Raw genomic sequence first — 17,336 nt, forward strand, 5'->3', positions numbered from 1 at the left:
TATAAAAATGACATATAAAATAAACCATGCTTGCATTTGCATTAAAACACGTTGTTTCATTCAAAACCTGTCCCAAAGGGAAAAATAAGAGGGAAATGGTATTTGTAAAAATAAGCTGTAGGCTTTTGAGTGCCCACTAGAGATCTTTAGAGACCTTTGGAGATACTTGTTATTCTGCTCAGGACAGAAGGCTGGGATAGAGATCTGGGCAGGCTAACTTGATCTACACTTTACCTCTGTCTTTCCAACTCAATGGTGATTGAAGTGTCCTGGTCTCTCACTACCTGCTAGGAGATGATTCTCATAACCAGAATCTGTCCCTTAATCCCCTCGTTGTGGGTCATACAGTTGTAGAGGAACAGCCAAGTGTCTCTGCAGGAAATCCCACAACTTCAAGCCTATATGCTAGAAGCCAGAGATTGTGCCATAATAATAATAATAATAATAATGCTTGACACCAGCGATTGTGACTATTCCGCGGACAATCTTCGAGAAAAGGTATCCATTAAGAAGACCCTATCAGATGTATCACCGAAAAGATGACAATCTCATTGAGGAGGTCCCCATAGGAATATGAAAATGAAAGAAAGAGAAGTTGGTGACATCACAGGAGATTGAGCGTGATGCACTGAGAAGACCGTCTGAAGAAGAGAATGTATGGACATTATAGAATCTCAAGACGAAGTAGAGTCGAGTAAACTTTCATATGCAAAATGAAGATTGCACGTGTGAAGAGCACTGCATAAGATGCAAGCCATTCAATAAATGTACAGATGCAGTAACACAAGTAGATTAAGTGATCATAGAAGCTAGCTATACATAGTGAATAGACTGCAGGCGGAGCAGACATTATATAGAAGCTGGACATCGGTGTCACAACTTTAGTAAGTATGAACCTATGCAGATACAGGCTGAAAGTTGTGTTGCAGCAACAAATTAGCCAAGATCTTGGAAGAGTCTGGAAGGGCTGTCTGGCTTGATGTCAGGGCTGCAGCAGCCCAAGAACTGGTTATCTATTCTTGATGGTAGTAATCGTGAGGAGCCGAATTATCGCTTGTCAAGGTGCAAAGAAAGAACACCATGCATGGCAATTTATATTAATTTAAGACAATGAAACGCTGAAAAATAGGCCAGATTGTGGTCACCCGTCATATGAGCCAAGGATAGAAATAGAGTTTCCAGGTGCGTGCTCACACTCCCTTATGTTCTCAGAAGCAAGGATACTTTTCAAGGCCAAGTTCAAAAAACAATCTTCATGGCAGAAGGCATGGTCGATGAGAGATGATGGGCTAATTGGGTGAGAAGGTAACGTCATGTCCACTTTCTGGCACCTGGAATAAAGCTTACCTGCACATAGTGAGCCGGATGTTCCAGAAGGACACAAGCATGCCAACCAATTGCAGAGGGTCATATGACAAAGAGCGTTATAGTTTGAGAGCCAGTGATGTACCGTGTATGTAATAACTGTTGAAGATGACTTGCACTAGGGGTGGGCATGAGTTGTACAACTGACTGTAGAGACCCAATCACAACCCGACCCCTTATAGGGAGTATACTTAGTTGTTCCCCGTGAGTGTATCATAACCCCCCTAGTTTTTTTCTTATTTGTCAAATAGTATGACGTCACGTATGACAAATTTGTACTATATAAGTATATTTTACATGAAACCAGTTGGGGCCAGAAGAATATGAGAGAGAAGTGTTGTGCGACGTCTGCTGATGTCCATTGTAACTCCATGTTTTAGACAATTGATAATAAAACAGTAAAACGAGTTTGCCATCTTCCTGAGTTGGTTTCATTATTTGGTGTAAGAGTTACTCTGCTTCCCATCCACTGCATGACGTGTTACCACAATAAAAAAGGCTCTAACGCTCATGTGGTAGAAGGTCGGATGGTTTAAAAAGATCCAAACTAGTTTGTGCCCATTCTTTCGGATGATGGTTACCCTCTGCCATTTAGCTGGTAGATTACAGGGTTTTCTCTGGAGAGCGGCCGATAGAAAATCTTGCAAGAAGAACCGAGACAGTGGGCAGGGAGCCTCTTTCACGAAATCCCTGCCTGGTTTCCACGGGCGCTATGCGGACGGGACGTCAAAGTCGTCGGTTGGAGAAGGGGATGATACCGAGGGCCTTGAGTCGATTAATGGACGACTGGTGACTAGACACGGGGAATGGTACATTAAAAGGACTGGGTTGTGGTACTTGTAAAATAACGGGAATGTGAAATATTGTATGAAGATAAGCACCTAGAATCCTGGCTCAAGGGAGCAACAGAAGAAGTAGTCTCAAAACTCAGCAGGGGTCAAATAGGCAACGTGTGAACAGGTTCCCATAAGGAGATGAGTTAAACTCGGTGACAGAGTATTAATTAGAGGCAAGAGGAAAAAAGGGTGATCGCTGTGTTTTTTTAATGAGCAAAGTTGACTAATCTGTCTTTGTATTGTACGATAAGTAGAGGTGTTGAAGAGTGATACAAAAAGTTGTGAAAGAATTGAGATAAAGTCAAGGAGTTATACTATCTATCAAGGGAAGTGGTTGGTGCCAATCCAGAGGTAGACAGAGATAATTGAGAAGTAGAGGTCTGAGCGGCGATTGTCGGAGCGTGCTTATATTTGTTATTTTAAAAGTGTTGAAAAGTGGTGAGAGTACTTTATAAAATCTGGTAAGTATTTACAGTCAATTGAGACTCGTCAAAATTGGAGACACTCCTCTAATGCATTCATGTAAAACACAAGGAGAATCATTGTCAAAAGCAGTACTGCAACACACGACCACATACTTACACGCTGCATACACGGGGAAGCAATTGGAGAAAAGGCTAGCTATCCTAGAGCTATGGAAGATGTACCAAGAAGAGGGGGAAGATCTGCAAGCCGAAGAGTAGAGTAGATGCGTAAGCAGTGTAAGGCAGAAGGTACCTAGCCTTCAGCCCTCTTTGGCTCGCCGGAAGTTAAAGGCGCTAGTGCGGAAGAAATAGCGCTCTATCCTGTAAAGGAACTTAAAGCGGCAAAGAAGTATAGTAATCCGATATATGAACCGCCTGCGATAATCCAGAGGAGAGAAAAGAGGAGAGCTTTAAGATCATATAAAATAAAGAAAAGCGAAATCGAATGTATTGACAGAAATGGAAAGGGAGATTAAGAGATGAAAAGTAGAGAAGGATAAAGCTGACGAGGTAACTCTTGTGCAGAACAAATAGATGGGTGGACAGGTATTACTCAAGCTAGATGATAAAATCATCAAGGAAATAAGGCAAAGAGAAGATAAGGACGCACAGCATAGACAGGACAGGCAATGAGAACAAAGATTGAAGGAAGATATACATAAGAAAAAGATCAGGGAGGGACAACAACATGTATCAAGAGGAGAAAGAGAAAAAAGAGGAATGGGTAGAGTACCAGAGAAAGTATGACAATAGGAAGAGAGCAATAGACGATAGGGACACACGAGAAAGGAAGAGAGAGGAGAAGGAAGCATGGAAATTAAGGGCCAAAGGATACAGAGACGAAGAGAAGCGGAAGAAAGGAGAGAAGGAGCAAGGAGAGAAGAACGAAGACAAAAGGAGGAGAGAATTAGAAGGGAGGCAAGGAAGCAAAGAGAATTGGATGAAGAGTTAGAACGCAAGATGAGACAGCGGGATCTTGACATTAGCCTCCTTCGAAAGGAGCCAGTACGCCATGCTCAGCAATACGAAGAGACAGAATAGAAGTGTTCCTTCTGATAAAGGGAACAACATCAGCGGCATCTAGAGTGGCATTAGGACAAGAGAACTTTGATATAGGACGCATCAGAGACAGGATTGATAAGGGCTATCAAGAAGTAAAGTAAAGGAGCAAATCTGAAAGCCGAGGCAAGGGGGATCAATTCCTACTATTTCAATTATGAGGCAAAGGAGAAAATCCATTTAGCCTCAAGCACAAAGCCTTATCCTTAAGCAGACTGAACTTAAATAAGGGTGAAGTGGACAAGAGGCACACTAGTTGGGGACAAGACATGTCAAACAAGGAAAGAGAATCCTTTCTTGATGAAGAGGGAGGAAGTGCAGGTGCTCCCGAGGAAAGCCTGCAGATGGGCAAGGTACCAAGATGGTCAGATCTAGAGCAACATAAGGATAGGTCAGATCCCATAGCATACCCAGAGCATCCCAGAGGATGATTGTATAGTAAGAAGGGAGAATTGCCACCATATGTGAGCAGAGTAAGGAGGTGAACAGGGACAATTGTCCCTGCCTTCGACAGGCAGACGATGGGAGTTGACTGTGGATTAGGGTTTACATAGTTCCCTTATTGGAAAAAGGGGGAGCAATAACACAGTATATTCCATGGCCACAGATGGATAAGGATAATTTAAAGTGATAACTCCTGAGTTTGTCGTCAGGTGCGGGAAAATGGATATATGAATTTGAAAAAATGTCAGGAGGAAATACCTTGGCCATAGGGGACATTAAGGGTCTCTTATAAGCCATTCTTAGAAAAAGAGCTGATGACATCTGGAGGAGAGCAGGCTATTCAAGTGTGACAGCACAGAATACAGCACACAATGGAGTGCCATTTAATAATTGCAGAGCAGAAGTGTTGAGGGCTCCCAGGGTACAGTATCCTGACACATCAGATATGGGTGCAATTTTGACACGTAAGATGAAGGAAGATGAAGACCCTATTACTGACATTCAGGACATTCAAGAGCAATGGCAACTTGAAATCAGGGAGCCATGGGAAAGAACGGTGGCATTATTTTACCACATTTTATGTCAGGGTTTGTCTGAGCAAGTGCAGAGGCTAATGAAGAAACAGGTGGGAATGGAGGTGAAACCATGGGCTAAAATACAGCTTAAGAATAGTGTGTCGCTGTCGGCTGTTGAAGGAGAAAAATCAGAAGAAAGATAAGGTGAGGAAAATTGAGGAAGTCAAATTAGTTCCGAAGAAATTATCAAAATATACCATAGAAGGGGCAGTATTGACAAGCGGAAAAGGGTTGGGGCTGCAGCAAGAAGTGGGTGCTTCACCGGCAAATGAACAGCACCCGGTGGACGAAGGAGGCAATTGGTTCAAGCCACGAGGCAGGGGCATGGGCTATAGAGGAAGGGGTGGATTCCAAAATAATCAAGGTGATAATCAAAATGCGCAAGGAGGATTCAACCAAGGGGGACTAATCAGGCGGGCTCTCGGTGTATGTTGGACTGGTGGGATGAGAGGACACATTGCACGCTTATGTGGGAGCCAAGAGAATGTAAAGAATGACCAATTCTCAAGGGGGGGGCTGCTTATCCTCCACCATAAAACACATAAACTAGGAAAGGGTTTGCTCAAGATCAGACAGTGCAACAGACACAAGCGCCATGAATGCAACTGACACAGCAAACAGAGCAAGTGAAAATGAATTCACCACAAGGAGAGTCACAACACACCCCCATGCAGACACAACAGTATGCAAACACATAACAATTATTGGCACCTAGAAGAGGGTGTCACTGTGGTGGGAGGGAAACACAGGTACGTGCCTATACATGTACCCACAATAGGACAGCTCACAAGGCGATGTGATGTGTTCAGTACTATCAGTGACACCAGACCCCCAAGAGGAAACAAGGGTTGATGTGACGATAGGAGGCAAATCTTTATCTTTTTTAGTAGACACTGGGGCTACTTGTTCATGTATACAAGAGGGAAAATATCCAATGTCGGGAATTGCATGAATGCTCAAGGGTTCTCTGGAGCTACGAGTCGAGTTCCTTTTACTGATGAATTACCAGTCTCTAAAGGAGAGTCTGATATGCCTGTTCCATTGTTGCATTCAGGACAAACACCAGTTAACATTTTGGGAAGAGATTTGATGACAAAACTTAACATGAAAATTTAATTTACTGACAAAGGTATAGTGTGTTCCACTCCCGGAATACACTATTTAAATGTGGGAAAATTTATACTGGCGTTCACAGAGCAAGTGGCTCTGCAAGGCGTTCCCATAGAGCCAGAGGTTTTCCTTTATGGGGTGAGCATTCTACTGACATGGCTACCTGGTTTAGTTTGAAAAACTGTGAGGATACCTGACAAATTGTTGTTCAGACCACGGATACCTATGGATGAAGAGGGTGGACATACTATCCCTCTATAATTAGAAGCAGCCATAGAACGAAGGGAAATGGCGATGCTCAAAGGAACGGATGATGAGGGGAGACCATGGAGGACGGTAATAGCTCTCGAAGAAGGGTGCAGGTTGACTGACATTACTGATGACGACATGTTTAGAGAAGACCGGAAAGATGATGAAGCAGTGTTCTTTATGAGAATTACATACTGGATAAGAATAGAAAAGAGGGAAATCCCGCAGAGAATGACGATAATGTGGCAGTGTCCAGCATTTTTGTAGGAAGACATGGAAAAGGTGCCCAGCGTCCTATGGACTACAAGCCCGTTTGAGGTAGGATTATTAAAGGCAATAGGGGAAGTCAAAATAAAGCTGAAGCCAGGGGCGATTCTACCTCGAGCAAAACAATACCCCATGTCTTGAGAGGTTGATGAGGGAATATTTAAGACCATTTTAGCAATGATGAAACAAGGGATTCTGGTGCCATCAGAATCATTGTGCAATACCGCAGTATATCCTATCAAAGAATCAAAGGGAGGGTCATGGAGATTTATACTGGACATGAGACCAATTAACCAGATTGTAGATGCAGAGATTCCTTTAGTTCCTAACCCGGCATTGATACTATGTAGTATCCCAGTGGAAGCTTGATATTTCACGGTGTTTGATTTGAAAAATGCATTTTTTCTTAATCCCATTGCATAAGAACCCGCAAGACTTGACTTCATTTGCGTTCTTCCAATCTCGTCTGAAACATACTAGGCTGCCTCAAGGGTACTGTGAGTCTCCATCAATCTTTAAGAGAGTCCTACAAATGAATTTAGGCAATTTTAATTTGAAGAGTGCGGTTATACAGTATGTAGATGGCATTTTAATTTGTAACACCACAGAAGATGAGTGCAGACAGGACTCGATACAGTTGATGACTATCCTGGCAGACAAGGGATACAAGGTAGATAAAGAGAAGCTACACTACTGTCAAGAAGAGGTGTTATACATAGGACAGTTGATCTCACATGAGGGAAAAAGGTGACACCTGAAAGAGCTGAGGCAATTATTAAAACTGCAAAACCACACACGGTAAAAAAGATACAACTATTTTTGTGGCTATGTAATTATGTTAGAGCCTGGGTGTTTGACTATAGTACGTACACAAAACCTATCTTACAGGCTTTAAACAAAGCACAGGTGAAGAAGGAAAAAATGTAATCGACTGAGGAAATTGAGGAAGGGTTTGAAGAGTTGAAAAAAAGCAATTTGTACAGTCCCTGTTTTGCAATCTCCAATTATGCCGAAGAGTTTTCGTATTTTCACAAACAAATGGGACAGTCATGACAGCAGTACTTACACACTTTCATTAGGGTACAAACCTCTACCATATTAAAGTGGGATTTTAAAACCCAGTAATGAAAGGATACTTTCCTTCTGAACAGTCATTGGCAGCGCTGCATTCGCATTTGAGAAGTCTACACGCATTGTAATGGGTTGCTCTATTATGCTTTTTGTGGAACATGCTTTGTTTGCTATTTTAGAGAAACCCAACGGGAGTTTCTGCCTATGAAGTAATGATTTTTAATCCAATGATTAAAATGATTAAAATTGTCAGATGTAAAATACCACATTTGTAGCTGAGCCAGTAGCAGAAGCAATCATGTGATATGATATGATGTCATATGACATTTATAACGCGCCTATACACAAGTGTTTCAAGGCACGACGAGGCAAGGGAGGGGGAACAGAGGGAAGACAGACAGCGATCCTGCTAGGCAAGGTGTCATTCAGTGCAGGGGAAGGGGGAAAAGAAAAGTGCAGGAGGTAGGGGGAGGAGAAAGTGCAGTACATGGGAAAATAAGATAATAACATAAAATAAATAAAGAACAGCCAGCTGGTGGCAAGTGTAGGGTGAGTGCAGACATAAGTGCTGGTTTGGGGACTGTAGGGATACAGAAAAATAGTCCCCAGGTGCAGGGGTTGCCAGGAAGGCAACACAAGCATGCAACTGGCAGGGCTTAGGCCCAAAATCAGATGGGTGGCCAGGAACCCGTGCAGTCTCAGTAACAGCAGGACCTCAGCAGGGGAGAGAGGGAGAGAAAGCAGAAGAAAAGAGGAAGGTTTTTAGGTGCTTCCAGAACCGAAGATGGTTCTCCTCAAGTTTCAGGGAGGCAGGGAGGCTGTTCCAGAGGGAGGCCCCAGCCAAAGAGAGAGAGATCTACAGCCAACTCGTTGCTTGGAGAAGCGACTGACCCTGAGGGAGTTGGAGGCGGATGAGCAAAGAGCTCGAGAGGGTAGATAGGTTCTTAGCCTTGCAGGTGGGACCAGGAAGAGGGCCAAGAGAGGCTGACCAGAGAGCTGCAGGAAAGGAGGGAGTGGGTGTGCCGATGAGGAGAATCTCAGTCTTACTGGCATTAAGGCAGAGGTCATTGACGGCACACCACTCCTGGATAGCAGACAGACAGTCAGAGATGAGGGACGGGGAAGAGGTGGCCGAAGGTAGCCTGAAAATGAGCTGAGAGTCATCCGCATAGCACTGAAAGTTGTGACAGAGACTGGCAATTCAGTGGGAATGTAGTGCCAGGTATTGGTTGAACAGCCAGGGAGAGAGGTTAGACCCCTGGGGGACATCCCAGGTAGAGAAAAAGATAGCAGAGAAGAAGGACCCAAGTTGGACCAGGGAGGGACGGTCAGAGAGGAAGGAAGTCAGCCATCCCAGGGCCTGACCGGTGATACCTAGGTTATCACAGAGACACTGTAGCAGGATGGCATGTTTGACAGTGTCAAAGGCAGAAGAGAGATCAAGCAGGGAATGTTAAAGTAAAGGTTTGAGAACAGGTCTTCACAGATGTTCAGGAGAGTAGTTTCTGTGCTTCTGGCAGCTCTGAAGCCAGACTGATGGTCATGAAGACAACCAACAGATTCAGTGCGGAGATCAAGTTGGGAGATGGCCAGTTTCTCCAGGAGCTTGCCCGCGAAGGGAGTGCTGGATATTGGGTGATAGTTGGCCGGGCAGGAGGGATCGGCAGAGAGTTTCTTAAGAAGAGGATGCACAAGGGAATGCTTCAGGGGGGATGGGAAGAATCCAGTGGCGAAGGAGTGGTTGCAGAAGTCAGCCAGGGCAAGAAGCGAGGTGTCAATGTGGTCCTTGATGGTTTTGGAGGAACAGGGTTGAACCTGTTTTGACAAGACTTTCATAGATCAGACTTGTCATGAAACCTCATCTGCGGTGAACAGGGTAAAGGCAGACAAGGAGGGAGGAGGGGTGGCTGCAGAAGGGTCAGAAGAGGGGCAATGATTATAGGGGGGGAAGGGGAGAGAGGAGAGTGAGGCAGGATGCCCTGAATATTAGAGATGAATTGAGAACCAGTGCCATGCAGAGGGCCTGGGAATGCACAGGAGAGGTAGATACTGCGGCAGGATTGGCCATTTCCTGCAGATTTTAAAGAGTTTAGCCGAGTTAATAGATACCACTGAGATGCGGGTTTGGATATGAGCTCTCTTCTTGGTGAGGAAAGAGAGTCGGTACTGCCTTTGGAGCAGGCAGCAGGCCAGTTTGTCAGAGGATGTACAGGAAGCACGCCATTTCCTCTTAGCCACCTTGCACTTGCATTTAAGGGTGACTAGGTCTGAGTCGTACCAGGAGTTGCACTTGGCTTTGGGCTTCAGGCGGATCCTCATGACAGGGGCAAGGATATCGAGAGTATCAGATATCGCAGAGTGGAGAGTGGAGAAGGCTGTGTCAGGGTGAGAGTCAGCCAAAGGCGGAGGGGGAATGAGAAAGTGGCAGCGAAAGCCTCAACTGATACGCGCTTCATGGGTCAGATGACCGAGAAGGTTGGTGGCAGTGATGGAAGTGGCTTGGCCTGTGGGGTAAAGAGGGTGAGATGGGAGGAAAGGAGAAAGTGATCACTCCAGGAGAGAGAAGTGGTGAGAGGGACAGAAAGGGGAATGTCTGAGGAGATCAGAACATTCAGGGTGTGCCCTGCAGAGTGAGTCGGGCAAGAAGGGAGAATAGTGAGTGAGAGAGAGTCACAGAGGTCTCAGAAGAGTTCAGAGGGAGGACAGGAGGCATCCAGGTGGATGTTGAAGTCTCCAAGAAGGAGTGGACGAGGCCAGGAGTGAGGAGGTGAGGTCCGCCGCCTCAGAGAGGAAGGAGGAAATCTGACCAGGTGGCCGATAGATAGTAGCCACAGTAAGGGAATGGCTAGGGGAGAGACAGAGCCTGCAGACGAGCCATTCCAAAGAGGAGTAGGCCTGCATAGGGATGACAGAGGCAGCAATCCACTCAGGGAAAATCAGGGCTACACCCCCTGGACCTGGGCGCAGAGAGGATCTTGTAGCCGTCAGGGAGAAGTGTGTCCAAGCTTGTGACAGAGCTGGCCGCAAACCATGTCTCGGTGAGACGGAGGACATGGAGGTTAGGTTCTTCCAGAAGGCGGCAGATGTCGGAGGAGTGTTCGACAGCTGAGCAAGAGATAAGAGTGGCTATGTGGAGAAGGTTGCCATCCTTGAAGGACTTCCAAAGAGGAGTACAGATCAGAGGTACGCCCTGCAGAGGTGAGGAAGGAGCCCGAAGGGGGGCAGAGAGGGAATGAGAGGGCAAGGTAGCTGAGGAGGAGGCAGCGGGGGAGGCGAGGAGGCCATGGGGGGTAGAGGGGACAGCAGGAGAAGAAAGGAAATTGATGAGGCATGGGAAACAACTATCAAAGAGGCAAAGGTTGGCCTGAGGGCCGTGGACCAGGATGGTCCCATTAAAATAAACATTAATGATCACCTTAGAGGAATGGAAGGAGGCCAGGAGGGCATCCCACCGGGTGCCACCATTAATGGGGGAAGAAGAGAAAGGAGAGAGCACAGACTGTGCATGACTGTGCAAATTATGTTGAGTTTAAGATTTAAACTGCGTGTGAAAGAAAATGCTCTATCAGGAGGGGAAATTCTGTTTTTTGATGGTTCTTCGAAAATGTATCAAACAAGTGGGGAAAGTCATTCTGCCGCAACTCTAGTAAGGCATAGATGGGGGAATTTTAAGTTGTAACAAGTGTAAGGCATCCCTCTCATTTCACAGCACAAGCAGCAAAATTAGTGGTGCTTATTGTCACATTTGAAAACCATGCAGGGCAGAAAGTAACAGTGTACAGTGATTCGGCCTATGTGACATCAACTGTAAATGCAGGATTAGCACGTTGGAAAAGGTGAGGCTACCTCTGTGCAGACGGCACTCCAGAGAAACATGCATCTTTAGTGGGCAGGCTTATTAAGGCACTACGACTCCCAGTGGCCATAGCGATCGTTAAATACACAGCGCATACTAAGTGGACAGATTGTATCTCTTGCTGAAACGAAGCCGCAGGCATAGACACCAAAACGGTTGCATATTCTTCAGATATTTCAGGTTTTGATACTCCAAGTGAAAAGGAGAAGGTAGTCACAGTTATGATAATGCAAGATGGGTTTAATAATCTTCCAAAAACCCAATCAATGGAGATTCAAGGAAGTGCAGTGCAGAAAGAGCAGGAATTATGGAAGCAAAGGGGGTGTTCTTTATTCCCCAAAGAAGCATTATGGAGACAGGATAGCACTGGAAATCCATTGATGCCAGTAGCATTATTAAAGGTCACGCTAGAACAGCTGCATTACCACACGCATGTAATGAGGGAGAGTCTTCCTGCAACAATTGCGGAACACTGGTTAATTCCAAATTTGTCAGAACATGTTGCATTCTTTATAATGAACTGCATTGTATGTCAGAAATGTACTGCAGGGCATACACTGGCAATTATAACTCAGGGTCAACGTGCTTGCCTTGAAAGCATGACGACACAGAGCAACACAGGTTCAATCCCCGGGTCCATGCTTAGAAACCTCTGGGTATTAAGTGGTTATAAATAACCTAACATAAGATACCATTAGAGGAGTCATTCCTTGACTAAGTGGTCCTTTTCAGAATTTACATATCAATTATGTTGATATGCTGCAAGTATGTAATGGATATAGGTATCTGATAGTTGCGGTGTGTCCCTTCTCTAGGTGGTTTGAGGCAGGTTGGTGTACACACCCTGGCACCATTTGCACAGTGATGTTTTTAATACGTGAAGTCTTTCCAAGATGGAGTGTGTGTGAAGTGCTGAGATCCAATAATGGCCCACATTTTGTGAACGAGGTATTTGAACAGATAGGGCTTCTATTGAATATTAAACACAAGTTTTCTTCTGCTTATCACCTACAAGCAAACGGCATATGTGAGAGACTCAAGAGCCTCCTTAAAGAAAGGATTGAAAAACTCAATATTGACTTTGAAGAAGGGATGACTATATTGTCTGCCCTTAGTTTTCTATGCCCTAAGGAATCAGCCTGGCTCAGACCATCACCTCACTCCACACGAGCTAGTGACAGGAAGGCGAATGAGAACACCTCTTACACATCCATCGAGGAGTAGAAGTGATGCCCAGAGTACAGCAAAACTGTTAGGTGATGAGTTGAATAAATATTTGACATGTATGACCTCCAGCATCTCTCTCATTTCAGATCAAGTCAAGCGTCAAAGGGGTAGGTCTCAGAACACAGATGAAGACAATACAGCAACTGGATCTCCTGAACTATTATTAGCACATAAAGTATTTGTTGGTGATACTGTGTTAATAAAAAACTTCACCCAAAAGTGGCTGACACAAGCCACATTTCCATGACCACTTTTGTGTTGAACATATAACGCCCTCAGCAGTAAAAGTCCAAGGCAGGTGAGCTTGGCTCCATTTAAGCGACATAAAACCATACACTAGCAAGACAACCCCATCCACTGTTGTGGATCCAGAAGCAAGACAAGAAGAAGAATTTCAGCATGTGCAGACTCGATCAATGACAAAGAAGAAGGATGATAAAAAGAGCAGTGAATAATGCAGATTTTCCATATGGTGTAGGGCTTGGTCAGACACTCCTTATAGATATTATAGCGCAAATGCAAACCCTTGCTGAGTGCCTTAGGAATCTTTTGAAAAATTAACTTTAGAAAGGTATTGAAGTACTACAAATATAGGAAGTCTGAATAGATTCAGCTTGTCTTGCGCACGCACGCAAGACATAGTTAGAGACTGCTTTGTTTTAACTCCTCAGCAAAATGTTATTTTCACATATTAAATTGTTGCAGGTTTTGTTGAGTTTGCCTCATTCAACTATCACACTCTGATACATATTGCTCCATTCAATTGGAATAGTCATACATATTTTGTGTACAATCCTTATGTTCTTGTTAGTTGTGCTTGATTATGCATTTAGGCATCTATCCTGTGTTGAATTTGCTGTATTTGATTACCACATTCTGATGAATTGTCTTCATTCATCTAAAACAGTCATACTCATTTTATGAGGCATCTCCCTTTCTTGAGGAAGAGTGGAGACGTGATTCCATTCAGCTGATGGTTACACTTGCTGACAAAGGATATAAGGTAGACAAAGAGAAGTTACAGTATTGTCAACAGGAGGGGTTGTACATAGGCCAATTGATTTCACATGAAGGAAAGAAGGTTACTCCTGAGAGAGCTGAGGCTATTTTGAAAACCACAAAGCCACACACCATAAAACACATGCAAAGATTTCTGGGTCTATGCAATTATGTCAGAGCATGGGTCTTTGACTTCAGTTTATATATAAGGCCTTTATTACAGGTTTTAAAGAAAGCACAGGCAACACTTGAGAAATCGTGTGGACTGAGAAAATGGAAGAAGGGTTTGATGAGTTATAAAAAGCAATTTGCACAGCTCCAGTTTTAGGGATTGCTAATTATGCTGAGGATGGCACTGTTATGACAGAAGTCCTTACACAGAGAACCACATTGGGGTACAAGCCTCTTGCATATAACAGTGGGATTTTAGACGGAGTGATGAGGGGTCATTTTCTGTGTGAACAATCTTTGGCAGCCACCGCATTTGCCATAGAGAAAGCGGCAACCATACTGATGGGATACTCTATGCCGTTATTTGTTGAACATGCACTGTTTACCATTTTAGAGAAACCAAAAGGCACGTTGACTTCTCAAAGCACTTCTACCTATGAAGTAGTCAGATCAAATATAGCAATCAAAATAGTTTGATGCAGAATAGTGAATCCTGCCATGTTTGTAGTCGAACCACTGGCAGAGGACGAGCATGTGCATGACTGTTCGAACTATGAAGCGTTCTATGATGAAATCCATAGGATAAAAAAAATGCTTTAGCAGGGGGAGAAATTGGTTTTATTGATGGTTCTTCGAGGATCAATCAGAATGATGGACAGAGATACACAGGTGCCGCTGTAGTAAAGCACACGGCCAAGAGGTTGTTTCAGAAGATGGTAAGTACTCGACTTCTGTCTCATTTTTCAGCACAGGCTGCAGAGTTAGTGGTGCTGATTGTTGCGCTCGAGAATCATGCAGACCAGGTAGTAACAGTGTACAGTGACTCTGCCTATGTGACGTCAACGGTGCACGCAGGGTTAGCATGTTGGAAAAGGAGGGGCTACCTCAGAGCGGATGGCACTCCAGTGCAGCATGCCACCTTATTCGATTGGCTTATTAAGGCACTGCAACTCCCAGTAGCCATCACAGTAGTTAAATGCACAGCAATACTAAAAAGGCAGACTTTATCTCACGTGGAAACCAAGCAGCAGACGATTAAGCAAAACTTGCTACATGTTCTGAAAATGTTATGTCATTTGATACTCCTGATGTAAATGAAAAAAAGGTTGTAATGATGAACGTGTCTGAAGGATATAGTAATTTGTCAGAGACACCATTAATAGAGGTCCAGGGGGAAACACATCAAGGTGAGAAGGATTTGTGGATGCAAAGAGGGTGTTCTTTAAACCCCTGCGAAGCATTGTGGCAACAAGACAGCACTGGTTAACCTGAGATGCCTGTAGCCTTATTAAGGGTGGCGTTGGAACAGCTACACTACCCTGCACACACAACTAGAGAGAACCTCGCTACAACTATTGCAGAGGATTGGTTTGTATCAAATGTGTTAGAACATGTTCCATTCTATTTAGTGAACTGCATTGTGTGTCAAAAATTCACGGCTGGGCATACACTGCAACAGTTAGAGGAGTTATTACAAGACCCACTGGCCTCTTTCAGCATTTGCATATCAACTATGTCGACATGCTGGAACTATGTAATAGATATAGATACATGATTGTAGCAGTTTGTCCCTTTTCACGATGGATTGAGGCTGATCCGTGTATACACCCAGACTCTACCTGTGCAGCCAAATTCTTAGTGCGAGAAGTGTTTCCTAGATGGGGAGTATGTGAAGTAATGAGGTCAGACAATGGCCCACATTTTGTGAATCGAACATTTGAGCATATCAGCTTGTTGCTTGGTATAAAGCACAAGTTTTCTTTGGCCTATCATCCACAAGGAAATGGGGTCTATGAATGGGTCAACGGCTTGCTTAAAGAAAGAAAAGCCAGGTTGAAGCCTAGCTTGAAGAAAGGGAAGTTATATTGCTTACCATTGGCATTATATGCATTGAGGCACCAACCAGGTTTGGACCACCATCTCACCTCCCATGAGATAGTGACAGGGAGACGGATGAGCACACCCCTCACGCCTCCATTCAGAGTTAGAAATGATGCTCAGCCTACATCTGAACAGTTAGGAATGGAGCTACGTGATCATCTTATGTGTATGACTTCAAGTATCTCTGTCATTTCAGGTCAGCTATGGCGAATAAGGTGTGGGGCAGTACAGAACACAGAAGGAGATGCGTCAACAAGTAGCATTCAAGAATGATGTCTTTCCAAACTGTTCCCCAGAGATGTGCCCCTAATCTACAATTTCACAAGGAAGTGGCACGAGCACAGATTTAACAACCCTTTCATTGTGGAAGACGTCACACCGTCTGGAGTCAGAGTGCAAGGCAGACACGCTTGGATTTTTTTTAGGTGACATAAAAATCTATGCTGGAGAGACCCCTTTACCCCCGCACCATTTGGAAGCAAGCATCAGGGAAGAACCTCAGAAAATGCAGACAAGGTCTATGACGAGGAAGAAGGACGCAGAGGCTGTCGAGTAAAAGAAAAGATTTCATTGGACTGTGGCTTGGTTCGGGACACTCTTTTAGCCACTTATAAAAGAGTTAAGTGAAGATATTCATCCACTCTGTGCAGTCATTTCAGGGTTAAGGGAAGATCTTTTGTTCTTAAAGCCACAGAAGTTTGTTGACTTTGGAATGAGGCATGGTTAAGCCTTGATAAGAAGAAAAATATGCCAAGTCGTGGGTTCATTTTTGACAATTGGAAGAGGGTACAGTACCCTGATTCATTTCTCACTGAGTTGCTGTTTGGATTTGCCCATGGTGATTCCCAATGACAACATTTCAAAGATTACATTCAAAGTTTTTCTCTTTATATTGCACACATACCCTGCAATTGTGGGGAGAACTACTAGTGTTTATGTTTTTCTGTAAGATCCTAAAAATGGTCCAATCGTAAGGAGGTTACTCACAGCAATCATAGAACAAATTCTGCAGTTACCAGAGCATAGTGAGGAAAGGACAAATGCCCCTATCAGCTGATGACACACACAGACTGGTCAGTTTGGTCTTCTATCATCTGATTGAAGAATACCTGCATCTTGTTGGAAGACACACTGATGTGCATACGTTACTAAGGGATCTTAGAAACAATGCAGCATTAAAAGAAAACATTTGGGAGGTATCATATCGCAAGAGAGTACCTATTCCAAGAGAACTCCGAGATCAGAGTGAAACTTTCTTTCGAGGGACAGAGCGAGAGGTTGCTGGCCAGACAGAACTTTTGTTTCATGCTGAAAGAAATTCATCATGTCATCTGGGAAATGGTGTATGTCGTTGTATCTAGACTTACTGAAGTCGTTTTCTTCTTGCTAGAGAGGCATCCACATTTCGTCTGGGAAAAGACTGGTTCCAGGGATAAATTGATAGTTTGTTCTTGATATCCAGTAAGCAGGCAGCTGATCAAGGATAGGTTGCCAAGCCAGGATAGCAGCTTCAATGAGTGGTACATAATGCTGCTGTATTAAAGTTACTTTTTCCTTCCTTAGGTAATAAAGATGGGAAATGTTAGTAGCAACATAATTATGCCGGATGCAGAGAGATGTCGACGTTGTCCGTAAAGTCGATGCTGTAAAATATCCTATCTGTGTATTATTTACGCTTGCATTCTGTTCAGAACTATACTGCTTTCACTCATAGTATGTTCATCGTAGTACATTGATGTACATGGAGCTAAGACTCCTGTGA

This window comes from Ambystoma mexicanum, chromosome 10 (genome assembly GCF_040938575.1).
Source record: "Ambystoma mexicanum isolate Mex_15411 chromosome 10, UKY_AmexF1_1, whole genome shotgun sequence".
Classification (NCBI taxonomy): Eukaryota; Metazoa; Chordata; class Amphibia; order Caudata; family Ambystomatidae; genus Ambystoma; species Ambystoma mexicanum.